This window comes from Eschrichtius robustus, chromosome 1 (genome assembly GCF_028021215.1).
Source record: "Eschrichtius robustus isolate mEscRob2 chromosome 1, mEscRob2.pri, whole genome shotgun sequence".
NCBI lineage: Eukaryota > Metazoa > Chordata > Mammalia > Artiodactyla > Eschrichtiidae > Eschrichtius > Eschrichtius robustus.
The window spans coordinates 95029201-95043581 of record NC_090824.1 but is presented as its reverse complement, the minus strand read 5'-3'; the positions used below and the strand labels follow the sequence as shown (position 1 = coordinate 95043581).

Below are 14381 nucleotides of genomic sequence, written 5' to 3'. Positions count from 1 at the left end.
TGGTAACTTCCTACAGAATAAGTCCTCTGTAATTTTAAATATCATATTTATACTCTGGGTGTTCAGTAAAAGAAAATGGAAGTAATTCAGAGATTTCAGTTAAATTAGCATGTCATAATTTTGGCTTTGCTCTTCTCCCCTTCTAACCTCCTACTTTTTCCTTCCTAGGGCTCCAAAATATAAAGTGCTAAAATAAAACCGGCAACAACAGTTTCTATTTTTAAAGTGAACTTTAATCTGATTTTCACAAAGATCCATGCCAATTCAAAATGGCTGCTGTACTCCTGGTGCTAGTAGTATGGTGACTGCCTTTTGCATTAAGAATTCTAGTCACACAGGAGAAAGAAAACCTGGCTTAGACTTCTCAGTGGTCAAGTGCAAAAGCAAAAGGAGAACTGATTGCAATTGTGTCCTTGGATATTTAAAGCCAAAACCATTTTTACCCCAGTTGTTTAAATATTGGCATCAAGGTCTCCTTTCTCTAGTCTAAAAACATGCACAGGAAAATGGAGAAGAAAGACCTGGCTCACTCAAATTCCAAACTTCCTCTTAAAGCCGGTGAGCGGAGTGGGAAGAAGTAAGGACGCTTTCATTGCCAGCCTTTTTGCTGGAGTCATCACCCTACTTCACTACCCGCCATGTAAGTGACATTCTAAGCATTAAGTATACTTTTATTTGTATGTGTAGCACAACATTAAGTACATGTTTTCCTAAACTAATTTCTAAGCAGAACTGTTTACATTTTACCTTAAAGATAAATGGCTGCTGGAACACTGAATCCATTTCAGAATTTGGTCACTTTGAGCCATTTTTCTTAGTCATAAAATAAATACCAGAGCAGATAAAGATAATTCTGTAATTCTGCCTCTAGGTGTTAGAGTAACAAGAAGTCAGACTTCAGCTCTTTCTGTGGCCCTTTTTGAATCAGCCCACTCAATGCTAATACAAATGTAAACACATCAGTCAGCCAACCATTAGGGGCTGAAGAAATATCTTGGGAGCTAAAATATAAACTCGCATTTGGTTCCAAGGCTCCTAAGCTAATCATCTTATTGCACACAATAAAACAGGAAGAAATCAAGATGTTCTCTACCAAGATAAACTAGAATTAAATGAGGTTAAATTAAATGAAAATAAGTGAATAAACAACCCCTAAACTGAGTAACTTTTAGGAGGCCCAAAGACATGATACTTCCAGCTCTTGAAAGTAGAAAAAATAACCATTCTCTCTCTCTCACACACACCCCCTAAACTGAGTTGTTTAAAAGAATCTACATTAACACCTCTTGATCAATGTCAGAGTAAAAATTGCTTAATATTTAAGCGATGAAATCTGTAGCACCAAGCACCAAGGCTTTGATTTTAATTGGCCCCTGGTACTGTGACTTACACTGGAGTTGTTTGTGGGCTTTTAACATTACAGGACGGCTTCCCATATCTGCTCAAACAGGCCACCAACATGAGTGCAAAGTTGAAGAAGGTCCACTTAATGATGCAAATGTTTAGGTGGGTGATTAGAGACACTTTGAGCATCAAATTGTCTTGTGATCTAAAATTTGCTCAAGTGGAAGGCAGCTCCAGGCAGAACTGAAGGTCTATCTAAAAATGATGACTGCTACATCTCAATTAACTTAAAGTTGTTTTTCTTTGATATGTCTTTATTTATTTCAGTTTGCTGGTGACCTCAACTTGATAAAAAGCATGAGTATACCTGAAGTCTATGCTTGCCATTAAACAGCTACAAGTTTTAATACAGAATTTGCAACAGTGCTCTGAAGTGTCATAATGACTGAATCAGAAAAGATCTTGGTTCTCACACAGGGTGACTGCAGATTCATTGGTGGTACCTCTTTCTTGCACCTTGGAGAGACTGGGTCTCCAGAGAACTAGATATTTGGACCACCATGAGTACAGTGGTGTCTTCTCTACAAGTTAAAACTGAAGTTTAAGCCCACACAGTATATGCCCAGAGCCAGCATTCCCCCTGGCACCACACTGTGGGGTCTGTTTTAATTAGCCAGTTGCCCACGCCAGTGGGCTGCCTAAATAGTTTGATTATCACCTTGTAACATACAAAATGAGGACTGTAAATTAGAGAACTCTTAAGGATGCCAGTATTTGTATATGAGAGTTTTAAAGTCTTGGATATAGATTTTTTTCTAAGTGTGGCAAAAATACTGGAGTGAGTTACATCTCCTCTGGGATATTAGCATAAAATCTATAGAGAGGAAAGGACAATCCAAATGAAATGAGCAGAATAATGCCAGTGTTCAGTCAATTCGATTTTATGTTGTAGAATCACTAAACAGCATGTAGGCCTAGTCTAGAGATCAAAAGTTTCAGCTACACAGCTCAACTTCTCAAAAAGAGTCCTGACTGCAACTTCTTTTTCTTTTGGTCCCATAATCCCCATATCCTAATTTTGAATTTTGAGAGTGTGGTCACCCCCGTTACAATCCAAACCCAGGGCGGACATCATTTGACACTCGTGCCTTACTCTCCTGAAGTGTGCAGATTACCAGCAGTGACCCTGGAGACCATGTCTATTCTGCCTCAGTTTACAACTGAGAGAACCAAGGCCCAGGGAACTTAGGAAGCTTGCCTGAGAGTGCGAGGCAGTGGGAACTCAGACCCTGTCAACTCAGATCCTACAGAATAAACAGCATTGGTGAAAAGGAGCAATCAGGCCAGGCTACCTGATTCACAGGGGCCAGTGCAAAATGAAAACGTGGGGCTTCTTATTCAAAAATTATTAAGAATTTCAAGATGGCTAAAGCAGCACATTCTAGGCATGGGGCCCAGTGTGACCGCACAGGTAACACACCCATGAAACTGATCCTGGATGCAGTTATTTCATTATTTACTAAACTTTGACTCTTTGAAGGCCAAGGGGAAGAAAAGCTCTTTGAACACTGAATATGTTCAAAAATTATCTATTGTGTGGATAAGTGAATGAATGTGTATATGAATGAGTGAGGGAATGAGCCTAGAAAATTACAACTCAGACCCAGGGTCAGGTTGAGTTGATACAGTAAGTCACTGTGAGTAACTTGGTCCATTATTTAAGTGATGCAATTCATACTCTGAAAATACTTCACAACATAATAAAATTTCCCAGCCCCAACGTAAATAAGTTGCCAGAACCATGTCCAAAATGTGAGCAGCAAGGTGTACATGTGGTAGCATTAGCATGCTTTTATGTGCTCAAGAAATGCCACTTCTTAGCAGAATTGGTCTTGCTTTTTTTTTTTTTTTCTGTCTCTTTGTGTGTTTAGAAGTAGCCATCCAGATATATTTTATGGAACCTATCCATGTGCAAAATCCACAAAATACTTCAGATATGAGTATTTCATATTGCCAAGCATCCCTGATTTGAAAACAGTAGTAATAACAAAACTATAATTTATGGAGTTTTTTATTATGTTAGATACCATGCTCATTGCTTTGCATATATTTCCTCCTGAAGAAAGACCTCACCACAACATCTCTATGAAGTAGATATATTATCCTGATTTTCCAGTGAGGAAAACAAGGCTCCAAGAGGTTGAATGGCAGAATCAGAATCAGAATTTGACCTTAGGACCATTTGGACTCCCGGAGACTAATAGTTCTTCGGAAGGTTGGGTATACACAGAACAGCAGAGCAAGGGCTACTGCTTCCTTTAAGGAATGAGACTTTTATCTGATAAGGACTGAGTGAAGTTTCCCTTTCGTGAACAAAAATGCAGCCATAAAACACTGAAAGCAGAAATTTCTGATACTGAAAATCTAGGTGGTTAATTTTATAGCTTATTGCAAAGTCGTACAAAGACAGGTAAAGGAGGAACCTTCTCATCCAGATTTTCCGGGGCCTTAGGATCTGATTTACTGCATTCCTGTATCAGGAAAAGAGGTTGAACAGTACAGAGTGAAGGAAGACTTAGCCAGGCTAAGATTTCCACTCAGGTAGTCTGCAGTATATTTCATTAAGGGACAAGAAAGACAAAAAATGTGGGTAACTTTCAGGATTATAAATTCACATTTATCTCAGAGTTGAAGAGAAGAAGAGTGTTTCTGTCTCTACCTCTCAAGAGATAAAAGTGGCTTCATAATTATGGCTTGTATTTATTATGATGTTTCAAAGTGTTAATCTGGCAGGGGTATCTTACTTCTCATTTAAAACAAGTCACAGGGGGGGAAAAAGAAAAAAATATGGGAGCAAATTCATTTGATATATTCTGTCCACTTCTTTTGTAGCACTGTCCTCCAATGTCATATCTTTTATATTTTTTAACTGCCTAATTAAATGAAAATGCTGTTCTAGGGACATAAAATTTTCAAATAATGGCAGAAAAATATTTCTGGCCAAACACTAAAGTTTTATAGCTTGAAAGCACTCATGAATATGTTTATGTCATGTACACTGTGTGTACATAATATGCATATATAACAATGTATAAATACAAATAGTTTGTATTTTGTTCATGCACCCACTGGTAAGCCAGTCGTCTCCTCCATGTAAGTCGATTGTGGTGGTCCCATTCTCCTGCCCAAGGCTGCTTTAGGTTACAGGTGTGAGCAGGTGTCATGATTCTATCAATGGGAGAGTCTGTACTAGGAAAGGTTTCTTAGGGACTCTTGGTCTCTTGATCTGCTGGATTCTCGCCTGGAATGTGCCAGTTTTACTGGGAACATGAAAAGAGCTAGCCAAGGGGAGGTTGACAGGATGAGAATGGCAGAGAATATAGACAGCACCTGAGTCTTTGATGATATTGTTAAGCCAAAGAATTAATCAACCCTGGAGCCACCCCATCTCAGGACTTATTATTATTGACTTAATGTTATATTTCCTCATTGTTCAGCAATTTTGAGTTGGGTTTTCTGTTATTTGTAGCCAAAACCAACATGACTGAGCACCTATTGTGTTCTAGGACCTAGCTGGCCAATTTCCATGCATTAGCTTTAATTTATTTCCCATCTCTTAAGGGACATTTTCTCCATTTAACAGAAAAGTAAACTAAGACTTGGAGAAGCTAGTGATATGCCCAACTTCTCACATCTAGTTAGCAGATAGGGGGCAGGATTCCAACCTATGTCTGTCTGACTTTGAAAAGTTATTTAAAACCTCTGTATGTGTTTGTGTGTATGTGTGGTGCTGTTCTATTTTTATATATGTCCACATTTATACATCTACGGTGAAGGTGTTATCTGTAGTAGCACAATCATTCATCACATTTTTGAGTCTCTGATAAAATAGTTAAATATGTTAAAAATATTGCCTCATAATTGAGGGAATAGCAACAAAATAAAGCAAATGGTAAGAACTGGCAAAAGGAATCATTACCAAGTTTCCTTATCCATTAGGAGTTACTTATTTTCAAGCTCGGTTCTGAGACATTGTGCCAGATGACATCTGCATTAAATTACTCATCAATCTGTATACAGATCATTAATGAGTGTGAGTGCTTTAAGAGGGATATGTGTCTCCAAAGAAAATACTGAATCAAAGATGGTGAATTTGTTGTATAGAGGCTACCATGCCCTCTCCCTTTTTCACAGAAGACTTTGCAAATCAGTCAAGGCATCCTTTTTCTCCTTGACCTTAGATGTAGCCCCATAAGTTTCTACAACACAAGATGCAACAGCTACTACCAATCAGGTTTGGCTCTCTACTTTGAAACTCATTTGCCCTGTCTGTCCTACACATTCCATGGGGAGTGGCTCTTCAGGGAAGTAACTGAAAATTACAGGGAAATTGTGCAATGGTAGCGTATCAACCCCTGAGAGTTGAATGAGGTGCAATTACTGCTAACTGAAAATATTATCTATGTATTTCTGAAAATGGAGTCTAAAAACTATATTAGCAGCAATGAAGTTTAAGTGATCTCGAAAGAAAAGGGCAAAGTGTTGTAAAATGTAAATGGCAATAATAAATTGGAGAAGTTGGACTACCTGCGTGTCTGTCTCTTTGTACAGATAGCTATATGCACATTCACGAAGTGGATTGATATTTTTTTAAATCACCATTAGATTTGCTACTATGAGGCGATTAAAATATGAAGATAAATATAACGTTAAGGAATCCTACTACTAGAAAGAAACTTGGAAATCATTTAGACTGTCTCTGATGCCCATCTCGACCTCACTTTGTTCTAATGAGAGCGCTAGGGCCAGCAAGGCCAGGGCCTTGTCCAGAGCTATCTGGTGGGCTAACAGAGGAGCCAGGCCAGGTTTCCAGACTCCAGCTCTGTCCTCTCGCACCTTTTCAGTGATGGGTGCACGTTTTGAACTTTAAAACTACGTTAAGCCTCAGAAATCAGCAAAGTGTGTGGCAAAGAGAAGAAAGAGAGAGAGAGAAGAAAAGTAAGAGAGTGGGAAAGAGATCTCTGATAACTTTCTACAATTCTTAGCAAAACACAGGCTCCCGATTTTCTGATTGACCTCTGAGGACATCAAGCCTCATAAGTTGGAGACGGTCTTGGCTATCAGTGGATGGGCTGGGGTAGGTGCTACCTGAGGAACCACATCCAATTGGCCAAGAGACACTGCCAGAGACAGCAAAGGATGGTCTGGTTATATCCATCACCTTTTGTCAATCATCCTTTGCTGGACCAGTAGCTCCATTAAAACACCTTTGTATAGTCCTCCAAAATGGTCCCCTGGTCCCCCAAATGCTCTTTATTTAGTCACCCCATGAAAGACAACTGGATTCAGGGACCCTGTCAATTCAGTTACCAGGTAAATAATATTCAACCTCACAAGAAAAAAGTGAATGACTATATATATAGAATGCTTAGTACAAAGTTGGACATGGAGATCAGTAAGGTTAATTTCTCTGTTGTTACTGCTAAAATGATATTAAAAAGACCCCAATTGATTATTCTAAAAGTAACATGGCCCTCCTCACTACTTATGTTCTGTGATTTTATTGTTTCTTTCACTGACTGAATTGAGGAGATTTTACAGTGAGTGGTTGAGATCATGGGCTTTGAAGTCAGACAGGCTTGGCCATGAATTCTGACGCTGCCATTGTGTGCTCCTAGCAGATACTTAACTGTGGTAGACAGAATAATGTCCCCATCCATCCCCAAAGATGTCCATGCCCTATCCCTAGAACCTCTGAATACGCTATTATATACAGAAAGAGGGACGCTACGTATGTGATTAAATAAGAGATCTTAAAATAGGGGGATTTTCCTGGATTACCTGGGTGGACTCCATGTAATCACAAGGGTCCTTAAAAGATGGAAGAGGAAGGCAGAAGAATCCAAGAAGGAGATGTGTCTATGGAAGCAGAAGATGGAGTTATATGATGGCTGGCTTGGAATTTGGAGAAAGGGGCCACAAGCAAAGAAATGCAGGTGGCCTCTAGAATCTGGAAGAGGGAAGGAAATGAATTCTCCCGTTGAGCCACCAGAAGGAATACAGCCCTGCTGACACCTTGACTTTAGCCTAGTGAAACACATTTGGGACTTCAAACCTCCGGAATTGTCACGTAATAAATCTGTGTTGTTTAGACATCTAAGTTTGTACTAATTTGTTACAATAGCAAAAGGAAACTCACTTATGCTCCTTGAGTATCTGTGACCTCCGGAATTGTCAGGTAATAAATCTGTGTTGTTTAGACATCTCAGTTTGTAGTAATTTGTTACAACAGCAAAAGGAAACTCACTTATGCTCCTTGAGTATCTGTGCCCTCATCTACAAAATGGGAATAAAAAAAGGATGTGCCCCAAAGGGCTGACATGAGGATTAAATAAGAGAATGTAAATAAAACTCTTTAGTGCTTGGCAGAGATGAAGAACTCAATAAATGTTCACTGTCATTATGCATGATATCATTATATAGAGAGGAGATTTATATATTGTGATTGTAATAAATGGTGGTTCCATAAAGTATAATTCATTGTATCATAATAATCCCTTACATTTGAGCGGCACTTATCTGGTTTTTACAAAGCCCTTTTATCAACAACGTCTTATTTGATGCTCGTTATAATTGTGAGTCCACAGATGAGGAGACAGCGCTTCCGAGGAGACAGTGCTTTCCTTAGGTCACTCAGAGAGCCCACTACTGGCCAAAGTTGAAGTCTAGGTCATCTGATTCCAGATACAGTAGGCTACCAATTTCATCATGTGGTTTATAGAAATATACACCCAGGGTTTGTAGAATCCTAACATAAAACAAAAATGATAAGGCCAGATGATGGGGTTGTTCATCCCACACAAGACCATCTCCCATGTGATCTCATTGAGCGGCGTTTTTTGCCAGGGCCTCCTGCCCCAGCTCCTGCAAGCGTAGCCCGGGGCCTCTCTGTAATGCATCTAGTCAGTTGTGCAAAGCACAAGGGAAAAGATTCCATCCTGACTGCAGCAGGCAATCACCTGATGCCCTGAAGCATGAAGTTTGATTACCCTTATCTCGGTTTATCATTAAATCAAAAACTGTTGCTATGAATACTGGCCCAGGACTCCATTTATGAAATGATATAGACCAGTCAGCAGAAATAAGTGAGCGTCCTTTTTCTTTCTTAATTTCTGCTCACTGTGAAGATCTTTTGCAAACTAGAAAAAAAAAGTGGCAGCTTTGAGCAGATTTTATTACTTTCTTACTCCTTCATGAGCTGGCCAGGATGCCTTTGGCTCATAACCATTCACCCTGTGCTGTAGGCAAGAGGTTTGAGATCTACTACCTAGTGGCCTGCCAACACTAGCCTTGAAGTCTAGCACCTGGCTTTGATGGGAATCTGAATTTTAGCAAGATGCCGGGCAATTTGCAGGGGCACTGATGTTTGAGAAACTCTGGCTACACCAGAGGATTGTTTCTCAAATTGTGGTCAAGGGACCACAGCATATGAGTCACTTGAGGAGTTTGTTGAAAATGCTGACTCCGGGGCCCCATTCCAGACCCAGCAACACAGACCCATTGGTGCTGGGGCCCTGGGAATCTGCATTTTAGTCCAATGTGATTCTGATAAATTTTAAAGTTTGAGGACCACTGGTAGAGATCAAAGATGTGGGTGATGACAGGAATTGTTAGGAGAGGGCCTGAACTTCCATGGTGTTATTCAGGTTTTAATCAGACTAGGGAGCAACCAGCATAGAACACATTGTCCTTCAGCCCAACCAACAGAGGAAGCCAGATTTCTGACATCATGAATCTGAAATGGCTGATATCTGGGTCAGGGCTAGGCAGCTAGGCGTCAAGGTCTGAGGTGACTCTCTAGGCCCCTGGAGCTCTCCTGCCAAATTCCCCTTTCCAGTCTGGCTGAATCTGTGGCAAGTGTAGTGGGTGGTGGTAGAGAAGAGCTGGTTGTAAAACTGGCTTCAAGGTCTATATATCAGTCAAGGAGATACGATAAAATCACATGTGAAAAGACTGCATAGTATAAGGGCTAAAAGCACGGGCCTTGGAGCCAGACTGCATTTACTTTTACTTAACAGACACTGAGATAAATATAGCACTCACTGCTAGCCAAGTACCATTCTAAGTGCTGTTCAAATCTTAATTCATTTAGGTCTCACAACACCTACCAGGTGGGTACTACCATCATCATCCACCTTTTATGTCATGAAACCGAGGCTCAGAGAGGTTAAGTAATTTGCTCAAGATCACACAGCCAATCGATCACACAGCCAGGACGCACGCCCCAACAGGCTGGCTCGAGTTCATGTCCTTAACCACCCTACTAAGTTGCTTCCCATGGACCCGAGTCCCCTGGTTCCACCACTCATTAGCTGTTTGACCCTGGGAAAATTACTTAATCTCCCATCCCTCAGTTTTTCCCCTGTGTAAACTGAGGATATTATTAATAATAGTACCCACCTCAAAGAATTCTGATCAGATGATTTAATATATCCACTTAAAAGAGTATAAGGCACATGGTCAGCACTTAATAAATGCTAACTCTGAGGGAGCTATCAGTCCCACACTCTCAAGGGTAGCATGAGGATTAAATTAGGTAACATATTTAAAGTGCTAGGCACAGTGCCACGGCACCTGGTAAGCACACGGTGAGGGCTAGCTGTTATTATTAGTCGAGCTGAGCCAGGCCAGTTTATTTTAGGTTTTGTCTGGAAAGCAACTGTGCTCTATGCAGGGACGCAGCACGCCCGTCACTTCAAAAAGTAACTGGGTAGGAGCCAGACTAATTCCTAGATCCAGCAGGTTCTCTGCTTTACGTCACTGGAATATTCCTGAAAAGTCCCTAATATTGAATTTGTATATGCTTAACCCTTTTTCCCCATTGACCTATTTTATAATTTCTCATTGATCTTTCATTGGCAGTGTTTCCTCAGACTTAAGAGTCTTCTCTCAGACTGTCTGTCATGTAACCATTAACTTGTAAAAGACTTAAACATACCAGGGAAAATTGAACCACTGGAGCAATTCTTGGCAAAGCAATTGGCTTAACCATTCCCCAGTGTGATTGTTTTCATTTTATTTTTCCTTTGTTATGTATTCACGTGCTTATACTACAGAGAATTTCCGGTCTTTCCTCCCAGGAAGCTTATCACCTCCACTATTAAATTTAATCGTGGATTGATTACAATTTACGTTAACTCAAGGGGTTAATGATGGCCTGGAAACCCTCATACCCAAACAGCCTCGCTTGGAGTACGGCTGGGAATGGGGGGGGGGGGGGCGTGGGGGGGTAGGGGAGAAAGGTGAAGGTGTGGGAGTTGGGAAGGTAGGGTCGTGGAGAGGCATTGATGGGGGGTGAGTTTATCCTGAAAACTCAGACCCAAAAAGGGATGCTGGATCCCCAGGGCCTCTCAAGGATGGGGTTTTCTAAAAGGAAGTATTAGTAACTCCAAGTTGTTTACTGCCACTTTTTCGCTCGTTCTATTAGGAAAAGGCTGCCATAGCTCTAACCCCACTGCTTGCGAACTTTACCAGGCATGATAGGTTATAACTACAATCGGATGAAAAGTTAAACTCAGTGAACACGTTTACTAAAATATCTGCACCACGTCTACTATGTGTCACGCGCTCCGCTAAGTTACAGCCGTGAACAGGCAGTCTAACCTCATGGGGCCTGCGGGCTCCTCTACCGAGCACCTAGAGTCCAACTCATGCCTCTCTGGTGGTTTCAACAAGTTTCTACTCTCTCTTCCGCTTCCTATCTCCACATCCTCCCCAAACCCACATCTATGTATGCAGCTTATTCTTTGCTATAGAGTCTCTGTCTAGAGTCTCTTCAAGTTAAAGCAAAAAATAAAGCCCATGAAGCAGCAACCTTCTAGCTTGATTCTGCTAAACCCCTCTGTGGGGGGAGCCAGCTTGCTGGGTAATTCGAGGCAAATCACACGATCCCTTGCAATATTCCCGTGTAACACTGAACCAGTTGGCAGTCGATGTGGGGTTTTAGCTCTGATCACGGAGCAAACTCCTGAATCATCACAAGATTGATCCCATTCATTCTGACGGCTTAAGCCGCCGGGCCATCTTCTGATCGGCTAAGTACAGTAGACCAGAGACACTCAATAAATATTTGTAGATTGCACGGCAAACTGCTTCTTCACACCTGAAACGCGAGTCTAGGTCAGGACCCAAACGTGGACAAGTGACCTAGACCCCTACCCGCATCCCAGGGCCTTTGCCTAAGCTGTTCTCTATGCTTGGAATGCCCTCCCTTTCACCACCTCCACTACTGCCCCTTGCTGTCCACCTGTCCAAATCCTACCTAGGTCAAGGACCAGCTCGAATATCAGCGGCTCCACAAAGCCTTCCCTGACCACCCTAGCCAGAAATAACTTCTCACTCCTCTCAATTACCATAGGTCCATGTGTGTTTTCTGGCACTTAAGACACTCGCCATTTTATTTTGGCTATGTGGGTACCTTGTTTTTTCTACACCACTTAGTAAGAGCCTTGAGCTCTGGATCCATGTCAGTTCCTCTTTGAACCGTTTCCCCACCCTGGCACCTCCCTGCACAGAGCCAACACTTGGTAAAAGTTAGCTGAATGAACAAATGGTTACCCCAGCAGGACAAAAACAGAAGCAACTGCAACATTCTGTATCCCCCCTTTTGCTGCCTGTCTTCCTTCTTCTTTTATAGCTTTTAAAAATATATTTACTTCATCCACCAATTACCCACAGGAGGTTTGGGGACTTACTGCTAAACGTAGACAACTCTGCAGACCAAAAAGTTTCCAGAGACCCTTCTAATGACGAGAGAGGCCTAGGCCAACGTAGGCGCTGGGGGAGTCTGAGTCCCTGGTCTGCTGACAGCCGGCTCCTGGGAATGGAAGTGTTATTTTCTCAAAGAGCTTCATCTGCTCTCGTTCATATGTGCCAGTTCCTCAGCTGAGTAGAAACTCCTGACTTTATTTTTAAATATAGACTCCAATAATAGGCTAAGTAATTGCAGATCTTCCTGAGGCCTTATTATACATGTACCAACATATTGGACTTTTTAAAACCCATATTTCTTTTCCAAAAATGTATGTTGAAAACCTTAAATTTCAGCATTATATGTAGTGGTAATGTGTATTTGTTTTTTTTCCCTCCCATAGGAATCCTGAATAAAAAAGAACAACAGGGCTTCCCTGGTGGCGCAGTGGTTGAGAATCTGCCTGCCAATGCAGGGGACACGGGTTCGAGCCCTGGTCTGGGAAGATCCCACATGCCGCGGAGCAACTGGGCCCATGAGCCACAACTACTGAGCCCGCGCATCTGGAGCCTGTGCTCTGCAACGGGAGAGGCCGCGACAGTGAGAGGTCCGCGCACCGCGATGGAGGGTGGCCTGCGCTCACCGCAACCAGAAAAAGCCCTCGCACAGAAACGAAGACCCAACACAGCCAAAAATTTAAAAAAAAAAGAACAACAAAAAATGCGGATGCATGGGTGACAATTTCTCAACTACGTATCTGATTACTCACAGAGGTGAAAGGATTCTCTCTTCAACCATAAGTAAGAAAAACGTATATTACAGTATAATACATAGTCAAACTTCAGTAAGACAGTTTCCATCCTCGTGCCACTAATGCTTGAACAGCTGCAGCCCTCATTGTCTTTGCTGATGGGGCCCATAAATACTCCTGCGAAATGGGACAGAGATACATAACCGATCTTCACCTGCCAAGATCAGGGAGATGAATGTCCATCGCACCCTGACGCAGAAGCACTTTTTTGGTGGCGAGTGATGAATACTGCCATTTGTCCTATGCCATGCAATCTTGGGCAGGAAAGCCTAACATGGAGAAAAATGGTGGGAAAAGATGCTGTTCTAGGACACTTGAAAAGAAGAGTGTGTCATTAATTATCTGGCCAACAGGAATAAAAATGAAAGAAGAGTACGCCAATATGATCTAGTTTAGAGAAATGTTAAAACTTAAGAGCATACCGATTCTGTACATATCATTTCGTTCAATACAAAGATTTCCCTCAAAGTATGACTCTTTTATTGAAAAAGCAATGTCAGAAATATCAGGGAGTCAGAAGATTGCAAGGTGATCTATGTTCCTGGAAACAATTCAGTGCAGTGATGACATGGTGGGCTGAGATGTCAGGGAGACCTGAGTTCAAATCCTGACTCCACCACTTCCCTGCTCTAAGACCTCAGGAAAGTGACTTGACTTCTCAGGTGCTTGAGTTCTTCTTTTGATAAAGCAGTGATAATAACAGAATCTGCCTCACCCACCCCAGTTGTTTGTTACATGATGTAATTAAGATAAAGATCTTAGTGTGTGCCTAGAAATTAGCAAGCAGACTAACAATAAGGGTAGTTGTTGTGGTTGCTGCTTTCTCTTCTTCCTCTTCCATCATCATCATCCGCAGGAGCGTCACAGCATCTCAGCTGTTTTGTGGCTGATTTCATTAGTAAACATTAGGAAAAGAGGTGAGAAGACTATCTCCCACCAAAATATGAGGCAGTCTCCCCTTCCCACATCAAACTCCAAAAGCAGTACTTCTAATTATAAAAGTCTTTTGTTTTTTTTTTTTAAAGCTTGGCAACATAACCTAATAAACATGTCCACCTAATTCATGCCATTCTTGCTTTAACAAGCAATGACTACTGTAACAGATATCTTATAGAGTAAAAAGAAGAAAACAAACCAAAAAATGTGATAGAAAGCATTGGGTTCCGTTACTCATGGGTCCCAGATTTAGGTACATCACACGTTCTTTGTGAAAAGAGATGAAGCAATGATACCTTCAGCTCTCCAAAGAACTAGACAGGGGTCTTTTTCTGCTTTCAGTCATTTGGGATCACAGGCTAAAAGCTATTTCGTTCTTTTCTTCCCCCTTTCAAAATAGACTGAGTTCTGAAGGTCTAGGATGAGTGGTGTGTGAATGACTCCTTCTAATTCTGTAATTCTGGTGGTTTAATCGTATCAAGTCTAAAGAGGCTTTCCTGTGGGTCACGTAAGGTTGAGGCAAGTCCGCTCTTAAGTGGA

The 14381-nt window shown here is 41.4% G+C and overlaps 1 protein-coding gene across 1 annotated transcript in view; it reads right to left on the bottom strand.

The window, feature by feature from the left end:
• Positions 1–14381, bottom strand: part of SEMA6D (semaphorin 6D) — a 53565-nt gene that overhangs the window by 35872 nt on the left and 3312 nt on the right. The window lies entirely within an intron of this gene.